This window comes from Tiliqua scincoides, chromosome 4 (assembly GCF_035046505.1).
Source record: "Tiliqua scincoides isolate rTilSci1 chromosome 4, rTilSci1.hap2, whole genome shotgun sequence".
In the NCBI taxonomy this organism is placed as follows: domain Eukaryota; kingdom Metazoa; phylum Chordata; class Lepidosauria; order Squamata; family Scincidae; genus Tiliqua; species Tiliqua scincoides.
Window position 1 is genome coordinate 192614757 of NC_089824.1, and position 16925 is coordinate 192631681.

Sequence of the window (16925 nt, forward strand, 5' to 3'; positions counted from 1 at the left end):
CCAAGAACTAGAGGATGCTGCCATAAACCCCCTTCACATATAAATAAACGCATGGCCTAATCCTAACCAGCACTGACGCAGGCAGCTGCATGGCCCACGACTTATCCAGTTTGAAATTGGGTAGGCTGGAGGTCTCCTTGGAGTAAGGGAACATTTGTTCTCTTACTCTGTGTAGCACCACAGCCTGCCCAATGGGGTTACTCAGATCTCCACCAGCAAAATTACTGGTGCAAGTCTGTAAAGCCCCGTGTGGGTCTCCAAGGCCCAAGAAGGGGGTTATGATATGGTGGAGGCCTCCTCCATTGACCCTGCCCTTTCATGGGCCTGATCCACCCCCTGTTCTGCCCTCCCCCTTCCCTGTTGCACCCCCTTCCCCTTCCCCCCCACTACCCATGCGCCTCACAGAGTAGTTCTTACCTTCTCCAGTGGCTATAGCTTAGGCTTCAGTGCAGCAGGATGGCACAGGCCTTCCCAACAGAGCTCCCTACTCTAAAATCATTGCAAATGTGCTTTACAACACATTTGCAACAACTAGTGCTAGCGCAGCAACTGCTACATTACATTAGGATTGCACTCTCACTCCCCTGTCTGAGTCTGCCTGCCTGAACCATACTAATTTCAGTAAACGGATGCCAAACCTGTAGCGGTTATTAGCCTTCAGGCAGAACCTGTATTTTGAAGCATGTAGTTAGATGCACCCAGTTGTAGAGTGTACATCTGCATATAAGCCCAGATCCAAGCCTCATGATCCCTGATTAATGAGCATTGCATCCACATAAGATCTGGTCCATTTGCACTTGGTTTCCACTGCTGTGCTAGATATGATGTAACATTTCCTCATAGTTGTGGTATTTATGTCACAACACAAGTACTGAGGTATACCTATCAATGATCTCAGAAAGGAACTACTAATCCACATGGATATATGTAGCTAAGAACATGAGAATAGCCCAGCTGGATCAGGCCATAGGCCCATATAGTGCAGCTTGCTGTGTCTCACAGTGGTCCATCAAATGCCTCAGGGAGCACACAAGACAACAAGAGACCTGCATCCTGGTGCCATCCCTTGCACCCTGCATTCTGAGGTAACCCACAGAATTCTGGAAAGCTGGCAATGATATCATTGTCACTAACTCACAGTGCAAAATGACAGCCACACAAACAGATGCACATGCTCAAACACAGAGGCGGTACGATTTTCAGCAGAAATGCCAGCTCTTATAGTTATATAAGGTTTGCAAAATATAAAAAGAAGTCAGAATCAGTCTGAATATTTTCTCTATTCTAATTGCCTTGATTACCATAATTAACACGATCTATCAGGCAGCTTTAGAAGCAAGCAATTTGCATGTTTAACATGCATACCCAGTACTCAATGCATCCTGCCTTATGAATCAATTAGTTCAGAATACAGGTATAAACTGAGGCAGAGTTCTGCTTGTGCCATTGGCCTCAGCATGACCACTTGAGCCTATGGTACAAATGGCTGAAATGCAACTTGCAATGGCTACAACACCAGACGTAATTGTGCTGTTACTGGGCCAGTGTAGTCCTTATGTGTGCCTACTCAGAAGTACACCCCACTGATTTCAGCGGGACTTACTCCCAGAGTAGTGCGTATAGGATTGCAGCCTGGATTAGTAGTGCCTATGTATGCTTGTTTTGGCCCCTTGTCTATAACACCTGCACATTTGTAAGTAAAGAAATAACAACAAATCTCCAGGAAACTCTAACCTTTGTTCCTGCAATGAAAACGTATTCTGCAAAGGCTGATCTTTCCACAGCTCGAGTAAAATGGGGATAACATATGAAACAGAATGAAAGAGTTTATGATCTAGTGCGGAAAAACAAATGTGTTGCCACTTTAAGAGAGAATTTATTGTAGCTATAAGTGGTTTCAAGTCAGATATAATTTCACATAGTGATGCATCCTTCCTGTTTCAGAGAAGCCCGCCTGATGTTGTATCTTACATCTTTCTGGGCTGCAGAGAAATATGTTTTTAATTACCCAGCTATTTCTAAAAGTTTCTTAGGGTCAAACTGCATATTATTTTAAGTATGGGAACATAGGAAACTGCCTTCTACAGTGGCAGATTTGTGGTAGTTCTAGCTCTGTATTTCCATCATTAACTTGTAGTGACTTTCCAAGGTTTCAGACGGGGAACTTTTTCTGTCTGGAGACTGAACGTGGGACCTTCTGCATAGAAAGCATCTGTGCTGAGCTCCAACCACTCCTCTGCATACATGTTTTTTTTCTATTTAAGATAGTGTGCATGCAGAAGCCTAAACATGACCTGTCTGTGGCAAAGACAAAGGGTTTTAACCACCCCCACCTTTGTCCTCATTCAGATTGCCACACACTGCACACTGTCTTACACTTGCGCACAACTGCATAGCACATGCTTATAGTTATGTCAAGTTTGCTCCCTTAGGTTGGTCCTAATTTCTGTTGATAACTTTTGTTAGTGTGCTGCTTAAATTGTACTATGACTTCTTTCTTTCTTTCTTTCTTTCTTTCTTTCTTTCTTTCTTTCTTTCTTTCTTTCTTTCTTTCTTTCTTTCTTTCTTTCTAAATGTTTATAATTGTTTAAAATATTATAACATTTTTATGGGGCTTTCTGTGCACCTTATATTCGGCACTGGATATTTTGATCTGATCCTTGTTTCTGATTTTGTATTGGTTTCATTCTAATTTTTTTTAAAACTTCATTGTAAGCTAGTTTGGCAGTGCCTTAAGTGAGACCAACAGGCAGGATAGAAATATTTTTAATAAATACATATTTATGGAAAGCTTCTTTGGAAGTTGTGAAATGGGTATTAAAGAAGTAAATGAATGAACATGATAACGCCAACCCTATAACACCAATCATGTTCAGTACTGCACCATCCTTTCTGGGGGGATTTTATAGGTCCATTTTATGGACACATGTGTTTGCGAAGCAAAAGAGAAGTTAGGGGGGGGAATGGGGGGAGGGGAAATTAGACTTGATTCTGCCTCTGTTTTCATAGCACATGTACAGTTCATCTGCAACCTTCAGTTATAAACCCAAGATCAAAGTCCAAGATGAAAGCAGAAATGGCATTGCTCATTACTGGAAACTGTAAGAGTGAACCATCAGTTGCCCATACTAAGGTGCTTTTGTGCATCAGAAAGCAGGGGAAAGTCAACACGTGCAAGAGGGGAGACTTCTGTGCCTTCGAAATGAGACAGTCCTCCTCCAACTATAGCCTTTATCCAATATTCCTTGCTTATTGCAACAGTGCCCCCACCGCCTCGATCAGTGAGTGCTTCTGCCCACTCTTATAAAACCTCCTGGCTCTTTCCATCTTCTCCTGCTCCGCATGGGCCCCAAAACACATCTTTGTTATTTATCGGAGCCTTGTGTGAAATTAGAGCCTTTCCGCTTTCAACTTCGGGTCTTGTTTTTCTCAAACCTTTCCTTTCCCTGCACCCTGTAATCTTTCTGCCAGGCTTCCTCTCTTCCTGCATGTTTTACACCTTGGCTCTGCTTCTCTCACTTTTAATTAGTTTTTCCATGCTCGTCCTCCTTGCTCAGGTCTTCTAATGCATTGCTTGCTGGCCATCATAACCACTGGGCAACCCTCTAATTTATCTCTCAGTGCTTCCCATTACTCCTCTGTGTCATTTGCCCTGTATTGATTTTTGCCCCCATTGAGTCCATTCTATGCCTCCCAGGTTTTTCTTCATTAAATACTTTCTGAACTCAGATCTCCCCATTTTACTGCCTTGCTCATTAACACCCCTACTAGACTGGGCTTACTCCTGGTTACTACCCCCACCACCTCGTCATGCGTCATGTCATAATCATTAAATTGGGGGGTTAAGTGCCTTGGAGTGAAAAACCTGCTGTCTTATTTGCCGGTGATCGCTCCACAACTGTTAAATTGCTAGTATTTGGATTGATTTACCTTTCCGATCCCGTGGCCACCACTTCCTCAAGTTCAGATGAAAACAGAAGACAAATATTCTCTTCCTAACTAGTTGGACTGGCAGTTAAAATGAGTAAAATAACTGTGCTTCTGACATAGACTAGAATTCTGTGCTAGAAGAACGCTACATGTTAATTGAGGCTGTAATCCTATGTCCTGTGTGGGAAGGGCCATTGAATTCATGGGAACTTGCTTCTGACTAAACATGTATAGATTTGAGCTGCACAAATGAGCAGACTGAACTGAAATGACATGGACAAACTACTATGAGCAACTGAATTAAGATTAAAATGAGCACTGAGCTGAAAATTCATCTAAAAGTGGTTTCAGTGAAATTCAGTAGTGCTGAAGGAGTTCGGAAGGACAGATCAACGTGGGCAACTTTAATGGATAGGCAAGAAATATTCGGGGGGTGTTCCTTACTGCTGTTTGGTGGTGACAGGTGTGTTTTTTGTTTGTTTTCTTACCCTTTTGACAATTTGTGTCATGTCTCTGTTGCCATCAGGCCAGCCACCTTTTCCTCCCCCAATGCCATGGGAATGATGCAACAGCACAACCAAATACCATGGGGTGGAGGATATGGCCACCAGGTGAGACCACCTGCAGAGAAGCCTGATCCTCATTCACATCAGCACTAATTAAACAAGAATAAAATGAGTAACATCACATCATGTCTTAGGCTGTAGTCCTCCAACCTGTAATTCTGCACATTTCAGTGCCTGTGTTTATAATCTCATTTAAGCATGCATAATTTACCAAGCTACTTGCAATGTGGAAAATCCAAGAATAGATTTCTCAATACAACTTTCTCTTCTAAGAAAAATCCATACCCCACCTATAGCAGTTGCTTCCCTCCCCCACCGTTGCCCAGTAGATGTCCTGTGGCTTGCCAGGTGATGGGGATGAAAGCAGCCTGCACAGCGGATCATTTAAAAATTCCCAAATGCACCCAACGCAAGGGGGAGAATCGTAGCCCAAGGCCAGACTTTGACAGCAGCATGAGTTCTGGGCATGTGCTTGCCCAGCCCTGACTTGTGCCTCTGGCCCTGGTTTAAGCTATGAGCACATTTGTGTTCACTTTGATTTTGTATGTGAGTAGGGGGATCCATATTTTGTGCTTCACCTGCTTGAATATTTGCAGCTTCTCTTGTTTGAGTTACCTTTTTTGCCCTGGATTGCTCTGAAACATTTTATGGTGCAGATTCTGCACTTTTATTGCTGTTCTTATGATCTGAACTGTTTTTGAAAAATTATTCTATACTTTTAATTTGGTGCAAGCCATTTTTGGGGGCACTTAAGAAAGGTGGCTTCAAAATAGGATAATTCAGCAGCTCCCAAGCTTTTCAGCACCAGGACCCACTTCGTCTTCTCTAGCTGGTCACAATGCGATGCTCTTAATAGTTATGTCGTGCTTTATTGGGACATCCCAGAGGCCTCTTTTGCATTGTGCTGGGCCCATGACCCATTCTATTTGCCTCCACTCTATTGGGCTCCGAATGGCCTGCAGAAGTGACTGGAAGTGACATTCTGTAGGTCTCAGAATGGCCTGTGGAAGCAACTGGAAGCAACTTCTGGTTTGCGGATGCAACTTTCCAGTTTGACTGGAAGTCGCACCTGCAAACCAGAAGTTGCTTCCAGTTGCTTCCGCAGGCCATTCTGAGAGCCACAGAGGCCAACATAGTGGGTTACAAGCCTGTTACAGTCTGGAGGAGGCCTCCTAATATAGCATGGCAGCACTACCAGGAGCATTGCATAAGACCCAGGACACATGGGGCCATGACCCACAGCACTTGGGCTTGTGACCTACCAGTGGGGTCATGACTCACAGTTATGGAAACACTGGGATAATCCTTAAGTGTTAGATGAAAAGAGGTAAGCAAGCAGTATAGGCATGTATATAATTTTCCATGTGGGGCTCCATATGGACTTTTAAATCAACATGACTTGGTCAGGAGGGCAGCCTGGTTCCACCAAGCCCTCCCGTCTCTTGCACGTTTATTCTGCATCTACGTGAACAAGTACCTGAAAAGGGCTCACTGAGGCGGGTAAGGCCAAGAGGAAATGAAGGTTCCCCCAGTGAACTTTGTAGATGAACAGGGATTTGGAAAACAAATATTAGCCCGCCCGCCCCCCCAGTTCTGCTATAAATACATTTGGGTGATCATGTAAAATGTTGACAGACTTCTGCTAAGAGGGACCAATCAGCATTAGGCTTACTTGCTCTACAGGTAAGTATAATCAAAGGGTATAACAGAGTATTATATTCTGCAAATACTCAAGGAGTATAAGAGTAATATTCAGTAGGCAGATGTTTTGCTTGCAGTCCCCTCGTATACTGAAAAATTTGTAACCATAGAAAGTCAACTTCAGAGAAAGGATGTTCATAGCCCAATCCTAAACTGGACATCACATACATACCATAAAGGACATTTTGGATGACTCAAGAGTAAGGGGTGCTAATGAGAAGGCACTGGACACGCGGCCACCAATACAGGTAAGTTCTATACCAGTTGATACAGGTTGGAGGAAGGTAGAATGGGGACCGAGTTTTTTGGGATGAGGGAGGGTGTGAAGGGGTGGTTCAGGCCCGGAAGGGGACAAGGATGGTGCAGGAGGCCTGCACTGTATCCTAACCCCCGTCTTGGGCCTGAAAACTCTGCACAGGGCTACTTGATCTTGCACCAGTGATTTAGTTGGCACAGATCCAAATAGCCCCATTTAGCAGGCTGAGGCTCTACACAGGGTAAGTAAACCCCAAGGTGACCTCCAGCCTGTTCAGTTTCATCACTGGATACAGCACAAGCTGTGCCAGTACTGAATAGGATTGAGCTGTCCATCAAATGATACATTTTTCCTGGTTTATACTGGATTCCGTGAAGCCTGTGGAGGTATGATATCTAAAATTTGAGGATGATAAAGTATAATGAATTGCTTTGGGAGTAATGCACTTGCTCTTTTGTATCTTGTTGACTTGGTGCAGAATTTGCTCTCTGGGAAAACTACAAGGTACTGAACAAATATTTGTGTGCTGCTCTTAGAAAGAACCACGCTTAAAGATTTTCTCTACACAGACACACACCTTACAACACCCTTTGTTTGCTTTGTGACAGGAAAATGATAGGGCAATGGTTCTCAAACTTTGAGCACCCGGACCCACTTTTTAGAATGAGAATCTGCCAGGACCCCCAGAAGTGATGTCATGACTGGAAGTGACATAATCAAGCAGGAACACTTTTAACAATCCTAATCTGCAATCCTTCCCACGTGTACCCAGGAATAAGTCCCATTTACATTGCTAAAAGTATATACACAATAGCCCGGGGCTTTTCAAACTGGGGCGTCACGACGCCCCAGCCTGTGGGCCCTGGCCTCTGCCCCCTTAAGGGACAGGGGCAGCCAGCAGGCAGTGGCGCAGTCCCCAGGATCGTGCCACTCAGGGGGCTGCAGGGGCTTGGGTGCACTTACCAGAGCCTCTTGTAGCCTCCCGGGGGTATGGGGAGCCCTGCGCGACTGTCTGCAGGGCTCCCCGATGCTTTAGAAGTGAAAGTGGAGCGATTGCTTCCGCTAAACCAGAAGTGGAGCACGATCGTTCCACTTTCACTTTTGCAGCTTCGGGGAGCCCTGCAGACAGTCGCGCAAGGCTCCCCACACCTCTGGGAGGCTGCAGGAGGCTCTGGTAAGTGCACCCAAGCCCCTGCAGCCCCCTGAGCAGTGCAATCCTGGGGATTGCACCACTTCCTCCCCCCCCACCCCCACAAGGACTTACAGTGGTTTTCAAACCCAGAGAGTTTGAAAACTGCTGCAATAGCCTGTTAAAAGTATAGATCTGTAACATTTCCCCAAATGCAGTCACATACCATGGTCGTATCAAGTCTACTCTATTAAAAATAAAATATTGAAATGAATGGGGATCTGCCTGAAATTGGCCCGACCCACAGTTTGAGAAACACTGTGCTAGGGAAGTTGGCATTAGCAATGATTGGTTCATTTATCAGCTATTGTGGGTTGTGGTTTTGAAGATCTTTAATGAAATCCATTCCTCCTCTCTGCATTACAATGCCAGTTGTATAGCATCTTTGCCCATTCCCTATAAATGACTTTTTGCATCTCTATCCTATAGACTCAAATCACCTTGGGTGACGGGGAGCGTCCATATTTTTAAGAATGAAAAAAAAGCAGAGCAATTTTTAAAGCACATTGCACAGCAGATGAAGTCCGTTGTATGAGCTCTCGCTCTTGGATGTGGTGTAATTTAGGAAGCACAAATGTGTTGCGTGTTTATCAGCAAGGAAAAAAAAAACATATCTTTATCGTTGGGGGGGGGAACAAAGATGAATTTTGAGAACAGGATGTATGATGAGACCAACTGAAGAAAAATAATGCCTGTAAGTTTTTCTACAGATTTTTTTTCTTTGTTTATCAAACAGAAATTTAAGATAGGAATGTATGTGTATTACCGGAGTGGCACCAGGGGTTGGAAACTGATTGGTGGCCCACAGTTATCAGAGGAGCCACTGACATGACTGATTCCTGAACCCTCAGAGTCAGTGGCAGTACTTCCACCCAATGCACGTTCAAGGAGTCAGAGGCTGAACGCCATGGAAAGCCCAGTGCAGGACTTTTTTCCCAGGCCCCCCAGCAACCTGACTTTTTTTCCCAGGGCCCCCAGCAACCTGTCACTTCAGATTTACCCTGCACATAACCTTAGAACTCAAAACTTTTGAGGAGTTGCTGACTATGAGCCCAAGCTTACGTCTATCTACTCAGAAGTAAGTCCCATTAGAGTCAATGGAGCTTACTCCCAGGAAAGCGTGCCTAGGATTGCAACCTGTATTGCATATTGGGCCTGACAGTCTCCTCTTAGGGGCAAAATGCCCCTTTTCCATTGCCAAGCATCCTCTGAATTTACGATTTGCTACTTTGGTAAGAAGGGATGGGAAAGAAGAGTGAAACCTTAATCCTTCACCCTTATCCTGCCAATTACATATCCTTCAAGACTCCTTTCTTTTCATCTTCTTTTGCCTTGCAGGGCCCTAGACTAAGATTTAGAAGGTAAATGCAGGGGAGGTTGGAGAAAGGAAGCAGCAGAGGAAGGTTTGAGCAGTCCCTTCCCACCCCTGGGCCAGAGCTTTGCAAAACTGAAGGGGCTAGTGGAGCTTTCATATATGGGGCCTGTAATGTAATGTGTAGTCTGTTGCCTGATTAGAGTTTAAACTCATGTTTTGATTATTGGTTAGACAGAGCCCAACTGGAGAGTATACTGATTGGCAACCTTCAGTCTCGAAAGACTATGGTATAAGCCTACAGCACCTGGTATTCCCAAGCGGTCTCCCATCCAAGTACTAACCAGGCCTGACCCTGCTTAGCTTCCGAGATCAGATGAGATCGGGCATCTGCAGGGTAACAGTTAAATTTCAAACACTTTGGGAAAGTGGATTTCAAGTTGTGAGCGATGGATTTTAGGGTAATGGCATTGCATGTTGAAGGCTGACTTATGCAGTTCTGTCCAGGCCAGGGAACTTTCCTACGGGACATCATCTCACCAAGTCCTGCCTATTTGCACATTTAGGAAATTGGTGGAAACATGTCTTCCCTGCTTGTGTTTTTGGAATGGTGGAGCTGGCTGCTCTCTTCATGCTGGATGGATATTTTGATCTGCTGCTTTTCGGCTGATGGTTTTGGATGATGGTTCCTTGTTGCCTTTATCTTGATGGTTTGGTGGATTTTTTTCCTTGCTGTTTTATGTTTATCATTTTATGGAAACTGGACAGAATGACAAGGCAGACATTTTAAAGAAGCAAACAAACCTCTCACCAGTAACCACTTCAGTTTAAGAGACTTGGCACATGGGTATTTTCACAAACAAACTACCTTGTGTTTTAATTAAATATGAAATGGTTTTTAATGCACATTGGAAGATGCCTGGCTTCCTGGATTATGCTCTATACTTGATTTGCACCCATGTCTGATGGAGTAATCTAGGCATGATGATTGTATAGGTGGAATAATCTTGCTTCCTTGCTTTGAGCAAATCAGCCATTCCAACTGCATTTTTACATTACAGAATAATATTTCTCAAAATAAATTGACACCTTGCTTTTTATTCAACCTTTTTCCCTAACTCACCCAAGGAAAATTCCTATAGAAACTGTGCAGAAACTGTACATGCAGTACATGTCAGTAGATGGCAATTTCTTACTTTTCAACTTAATGGAAATTTTGTTAAAGTGCTTGAATGCAGTCGCTGTGGTCGGGGTATATGAAGAGCTTTCTGAATATACATTCTGCTCCATGCACTTAGAAAGTAAGTAACACAGAAGCATGCCCAAAAAATAGCATGTCAGGAAGGAGGTTATCATTAACCCTCCATTTGCTAGCTTTCTGCATTCAGGGAGTTTTGTCATGAATGAGCATTTAAAGTAGCTATTTTCAGCCTTTTTCATCTCATGGCACACTGAAAAGACTCTAAAATTCTCAAGGCACACCATCAGTTTTTTGACAAATGACAAGGCACACTGCACTTCCAGCAGGGGCTAGTATCCCCCAGTGACCCTACTAAGAAATGATCCCCACTCAAACCCCTGCAGCGCACTTGCAGACCACCCAGAGCACACCAGTATGCCATGTCACAGTGGTTGAAAATGGTTGATTTAAAGATAGAAACAAATAATGTTAGATACATTAGATAGATAGATACAAATAATGTTAGATAGATACAAATAATGTTCAACCAGTAGTGTAGGTAGGCTGGGGAGGTTGGGGCAGTCTCCCCCACACAGTAATTTCCAGGCTTTCTGCTGGGGATGGTGTGCGCTGCTCACCGCCCGAGTGTTTGGAGTGGCTAGTGAAGCATTGAAGGGCCCTCCCACTCACCTGCACTTCCAATTGGCTCTAAATTGGAGCCATACTGAAGACAGGGGTGATGCAATGATGCGGGGGCGGGGGGAGTGACATGACAGTGTCATCACATCACTCTGTCCCAGACACCAGCAAGCCATGCAATGTTATTGCATCACAATGTGATTTTAAAACAGTGTGTACTATGATCATTAATGGTGATGTAGAGATCTGTCACCCTTTCTTCACCAGTTATGTTTCCTGCAGTGAAATGTGAAGTGTGAAGAGTATGTGTCCATTCCTAAAAATGTAACACATACGCTCCAGGGAGCCACAACCAATCAAAACTCTGTGGCACATATCTTCAAATATTTAAAAACATGTACCTGACTATTATGTTCTGCCTATTTACTGTGGGAAACATGGGTTGTAGCCACAACAAACATGATTACAACAAAAACAATAAAGAATTTAAGACAGCAGCACAGAAGTGTCTGAATAGTGATCTGTGCTTCTTATCACATTGCATTTGTTAATTAGCATTGCTATGAGGTTGTTATCCCCAGTTGTGAATTTTTGCCCATGCTGTTCTTGCATACTTTTAAGCTCTGTGGCATCTATCTTCAAATAAGAACATGTATGTACCTGTCTGTCATGCTTTACCTATTTACTGTGGGAAACAATGTTGTTGCAAAGAAATGTTTCGTTTCAGGCACTGTAGTTAGATTTGCGCTGTAACTCTTGCAAATTCACTCTCATTTATTTATTTATCCATGTATAGATAAATACAGGTGGAGCCTATTTATTCGCGTTACTTCCGTTCCGTGACTTGGTGCGATTAACAAAAAACCCGTTGTGCTAAGTTCCATAGAGTTACGCAGATTCGCTGCAGCCTGACACTTCCGGATGGAAGGAAACTAAGGCAGCTGTTCTCAATCTCCTTCCCTCCGCTCCGCCCTCAGCCCTCCCTGTTGCCAGCTGTCCTGCTTCTTTCAGGTAAGCCCCACTGTAGTCAATGGGGCTTACTCCCAGTGGAGAGTGTGGAAAGGATTGTAGCCTTGCTGGGCTGTTTTGTTTCCATAGGCTGGAGCAGGAGAGCCTGCACCATCTGGGAGGGGAATTGGGCAAATGCTCCCTGGGTTTTTTAAAGCAATCCCCTCTGTTGCTGCCGCACCTGCCCCTATGTGTGTGTGTGGGTGAGAGAGAGAGCGCTCCACCTTGCTGCACCTGCTCGGGCTACAGAGGTTTTCTGCCCCCCCTTCCCCTCTTCAGCCTCTTTGCTGGCTCAGGGGCAGAGGCGTCGCTATGGAGGGTCGGTGCACTAAGTTTTGCAGAGAGCCTTCCTGCAGCATACAAGCAGTTCCTCCCCTCCCCTTTGGAGCCATGTGGGCAGGGGTGAGGTGAATGGAGAGGGAGGAGCCACTTGCACTCTGCAGGAAGGCTCTCTGCAAAACTTACTGCACCGCCCCACCTGTAGCCACACCTCTGCTCAGGGACTCCAGGAGTCTTACTGTTCCTTTGAAAGGGGAACCTCTTCCAGGGCTCCAGGGCTATTTCCCTGTTTTGAGCCTTTTGGCAGTGTTTTGGGCTGCCAGGGCAGGGCAAAGGAGGCAAAGGTGTGTGTGACTTTCAGTTCCCCCCACCCCATTCGCATTGAGACAAATCCGCAGATAAAAAATCTGTGGATAAATAGGCTGCACCTGTATAGAAAATGTTTTTCCATACCCAGGTATATACACCTGCCCACCGAAGATTTCACTTCAGGCATCCAATGAAGTAGACTGCTGTCCACACAAGCTTATATTGAACTAAATGTGTTAGTCTTTAAGGTACCACCAAACTCCTTGTTGTTTTTGCTACTACAGATTAACACAGCTGGAAATATTTTCTAAGAATACTTTATGTTTAGATAGTGAACAATTTTAAAGCTAAGTGCCATGGTTTAAATAATAATATACCAGAAAAATAAACCCTAAACAGCTAAACACTCGACACTAAAAACTGAACAGTAAAAGAGCTAAAAACTAAAACGACATGCAAAGCTAAAAGCTCCTTTTTATATCTCTTTCACTTCATTTCATATAACTTTCATTTCATTTCATTTTCATTTCATATAACCATCTTTCATTTTTGCAAGCTGAAAACCACTAGCCTACCTGCTTACCATGTGCAAATACCCATGGCTATTGCTGTGATTCCATGAAATGTTCACAAACATTCTGACTTCTGTGAGGGAAAGGTCTGTTACGGAACGTTAACTATCGGTATAGATACTGTGAAGCAAGTGAATGATGGTTGAACTAGAAGAAGAATCTCATGTAGTACCTGGGGTAGTTGGATAGGAAGGCAAAGTGGCTGAAAATCAAGAAGCTGAAAAGTTTTAATGGCTAGGAAAAATGTACATGTTCTGCTCTTTAAACAATGTTTTAGTACACAGCTTTTCTTGGTCAATATTTTTCTTGGTTAATAGTTAAGATACTTTTTCAGTAAACAGTGTTGCAGTGGGAAATCCTTGACTGTTTTTTATGAACATCTAACTCATTTGCTACATAGAACAGAACTGCAATCAGCTATCAAATCATTGCTGTCTTGTTTACATTTTTTTTTTTTTTTGCCCTTTCACTCCTGTTTCTAAGCCGAGTTTCAGCAGGACAAGCAAAAGATGCTGGGGTGCAGAACAATTATTAATAAAAACAATGTGTCTTTTGAGTGATTGCATTCCCCATCTCCATATTGGAACACTGTAGTTTATCTTTTACAGTCTGAAATGTTATACTTGTCTGTCAGCAGTCAGAAAGGAGCTGTTAAAACATGGGCCCCTTGGACTGACAAATGGGACCCAAGTCTTAGATAGATATTTGTCAGTTACAGAGTGTTGATGATCAATGCAGGTAGTGCGAGGGAAGCACACAAGTGATTTCTGCACTGTTGTTATTTTGGCCCCATTCCAGCAGCATTTATGTATTTGTACTGGCAATCATATCTGCATGGTGGGTGGATCCTTCAATATGGGTCCAGCTTGGGGGCTGTGAGATGCAGTACCGGTCAGCTAAGGGTACAATCCTGAGACGCCCATAGGGACTTTCGTCAGCCCAGGAGGATCGCAAACATGCCAAAAACGTTCCTCAGGAGGAAACCGGGTCAGTACTCAGAGGTGTGCCGGCCTGCGGAGGCTGACACAAGCCTCTGTGCCGGCCTCAGTGAGCCATCGGCCCAGCTGGGCTGATGAAAGGCTCTGGGGTAGGCAGGGAGGAGGAGGGAGGGAGGCATTCCTGGGCAGGGAAGGACAGCGGTGGCTGACCCCAGGGGCGGGTGGGGAAAGTGGGAGGCGGGGCTGGGAGGTGGCACAAGTCCAAGGAGACCCATTGGGCAAAGGAGGTAATTTTTATTTACTTACCTCTCCCATTTGCCCTGGTCCCTTGCTTTGGGAAGAGCAAGATTATAGATTGAGTCCAGGCTTTCAGATAGCTTGGCCTACACCTGATACACAGGCCTTCCTAGCCAGGGGATCCAGGCAGATCTGCCAACAAGTTTTCTTTGCAGGTGGGTCCTTTCTCCTAAGCAGAATCAACTTTTATTCTTCTCATAAGAACAGCCCCACTGGATCAGTCCATAGGCCCATCTAGTCCAGCTTCCTGGATCTCACAGCGGCCCACCAAATGCCGCAGGGAGCACACCAGATAACAAGAGACCTCATCCTGGTGCCCTCCCCCACATCTGGCATTCTGACTTAACCCATTTCTAAAATCAGGAGGTTGCGCATACACATCATGGCTTGTACCCCATAATGGATTTTTCCTCCAGAAACTTGTCCAATCCCCTTTTAAAGGCGTCTAGGCTAGATGCCATCACCACATCCTGTGGCAAGGAGTTCCACAGACCGACCACATGCTGAGTAAAGAAATATTTTCTTTTGTCTGTCGTAACCCGCCCAACACTCAATTTTAGTGGATGTCCCCTGGTCCTGGTATTATGTGAGAGTGTAAAGAGCATCTCCTGCCCATGTTTTTCTGGTTGATCAGGACATAAGCAAGCAAGCAACAAGCCACAAGTTTACCCACAGAGTCACTGAAGGAGAACTTCTTAAAGCATCAGACTACTTAGCTTGAAATGAACCTTGCCAATCTCTAGGACCCGGGCAGCCCAATCCTGAGCTGCCCGGGGCGCCCCCACTTGGCAGCACCACGAGGGCTGCCGCCAAATCCAGCGCCTCCCATGCTACCATGGGAGGCACCTCAGGAGTAGGGGACATTTGTTCCCTTCCCCCGGGTAAGGGAGGCAGCCCCACAATGGGGCTACTCTCTTTAGCGACACCCAAAGGGCGCTACTAAAGTAAAGGTGCTCGTGTAAGGCACGCAGCCTCCATGAGCGCCTAGGATCCTGCAGAGCAGAGCTCCACGGATCCTCCTCCCGCCCGCCCCCAGGCACGCCTCACAGGCACCACCGAGCTGCGGAACGCGGGCACCCGCTGGGCGGTGGCTCAGCGCCGGCCAGAACTGAGCCACCTCCAGCAGGAGCCCAGCGGTAAGCACCGCAAACATGCCTTACGGCACATTTGCGACTGTGGTCCGCACTGCGGAGGCGCAGAGCAGACCATAGGATTGGGCCCTGAATCTACTGAGACCATTGACAGGCCATGCCAGCTAGACTGGACAGCCTTAATTATGCTTTCACTTCACTGTTGCTTCTCCTCGAGATCCACTACTGCAAAAAAATAAAAAGTGTGCACATAAATGGCCATGTAAAAATACATTGGATATATCTGGTGGATGACAGTTGGACATATTAGTAAATAAGTGCAAGCATTTATTCCTATGCTGTCTCCTAGAATACGATACACAAGTCCATAAAATACAGCTGGTTATCAAAAAGTAGACGGCATTCAGTTAACCACTTCAACTACCTTCCTTTTATTGACTCACCATATTACCAAACCAGTGCTGTAGACAACATGGAAAATAAAAGCAAAGGACTCTGTATTGACTTCTAGGAATTAAAATTATGTTTACTGCAAAAAATGAGAAATTGTATGTTTAATTGGTTGTAGGTGGCAATTTGAATGCACTGAGGCAGGAAAAATACATCTGTCTGGGGGACTGTTAAAAAGAGCACTTTCCTTTGAGTCAGCAAAGTTCATGGCTGTGAGTGAAACAGATCTATGTTCTATAAAACCTCAAACTAACAAGTAGTTCGGTTTGAGGCAACACTCGCCACAAAGGCTAAATTATTGAATCGAACTGAGTAGTGTGAAGTTGACATAGTGGGAATCAATGAGAAGGCTTGGCTTGACATGAGGAGGAAGCGATGAAAAGAGTCCCTTCCGTTAACACAAGAGGAGCTTCATTAAAGGGAGGGCAGCTGGGTGAGCGCTGAGGGTTAAGCTGGACATCTGCCATGAGTAGAAAAGATGCAGCAAATTCCCATATTTTAGTTCTATATAATTAATATATAGGACAGGATCCAAAGTGTTACTTAGGTGGGCTTCTATACCAGCCATTTTCAACCACTGTGCCGTGGCACACTGGTGTGCCGCGAATGGTCCCCAGGTGTGCTGCGGGAATTTGGGAGAGGGTCATTTATCGATAGGACCATTGGGGGATGTGAGCCCCCATTGACAGCATAGTGTGCCTTGTCAATTATCAAAAAGCTGATGGTGTGCCTAGACCATTTTAGTGCCTTGCCAGTGTGCTGCAAGATGAAAAAGGTTGAAAATCACTGCTCTATACACTCAGCACTGGCATAGATTTTGGAAGGAGCAGTGACAGGCTTCAGCCATTTCAAACCATAAGTCAGAATGATGACATGCTCTCCTTGTTTTCTTTTGAAAAAAAATGACACTCCGAAATGGTTGTGGTAGGCAAGAAAAAGGGCCACTTTTAGAAATTGCTGCCCACAGCAATTTCTACCCATCACTTCATGATAGAGGCAGCCCTTTTTTCATGAAGAGATCTTGAAACAACATGCGGGAGGAAATGTATTCTTTCTGATCAGGAAAAGAAGAGAAAAAAAATGACCTTTTCTTTTTTTAAAAAGAAAACCGAATTAGTGGTTTTGAATTGTGCTGTGCTAGTATTGGCAAGGGGTGTGTGTGTGTTCACTGCAGTTTCTGGCACTGAATACATTTTTTTTTCCAAGGT

The 16925-nt window shown here is 44.7% G+C and overlaps 1 protein-coding gene and 1 pseudogene across 5 annotated transcripts in view; one reads left to right on the plus strand and one right to left on the minus strand.

Annotated features, from left to right (window-relative positions):
- The window catches only part of RALY (RALY heterogeneous nuclear ribonucleoprotein), a 251326-nt gene that overhangs the window by 90707 nt on the left and 143694 nt on the right, over positions 1–16925 (plus strand). The gene's annotated exons all lie outside the window — the stretch shown is intronic.
- LOC136650555 (5S ribosomal RNA) lies at positions 9250–9371 on the minus strand (annotated as a pseudogene).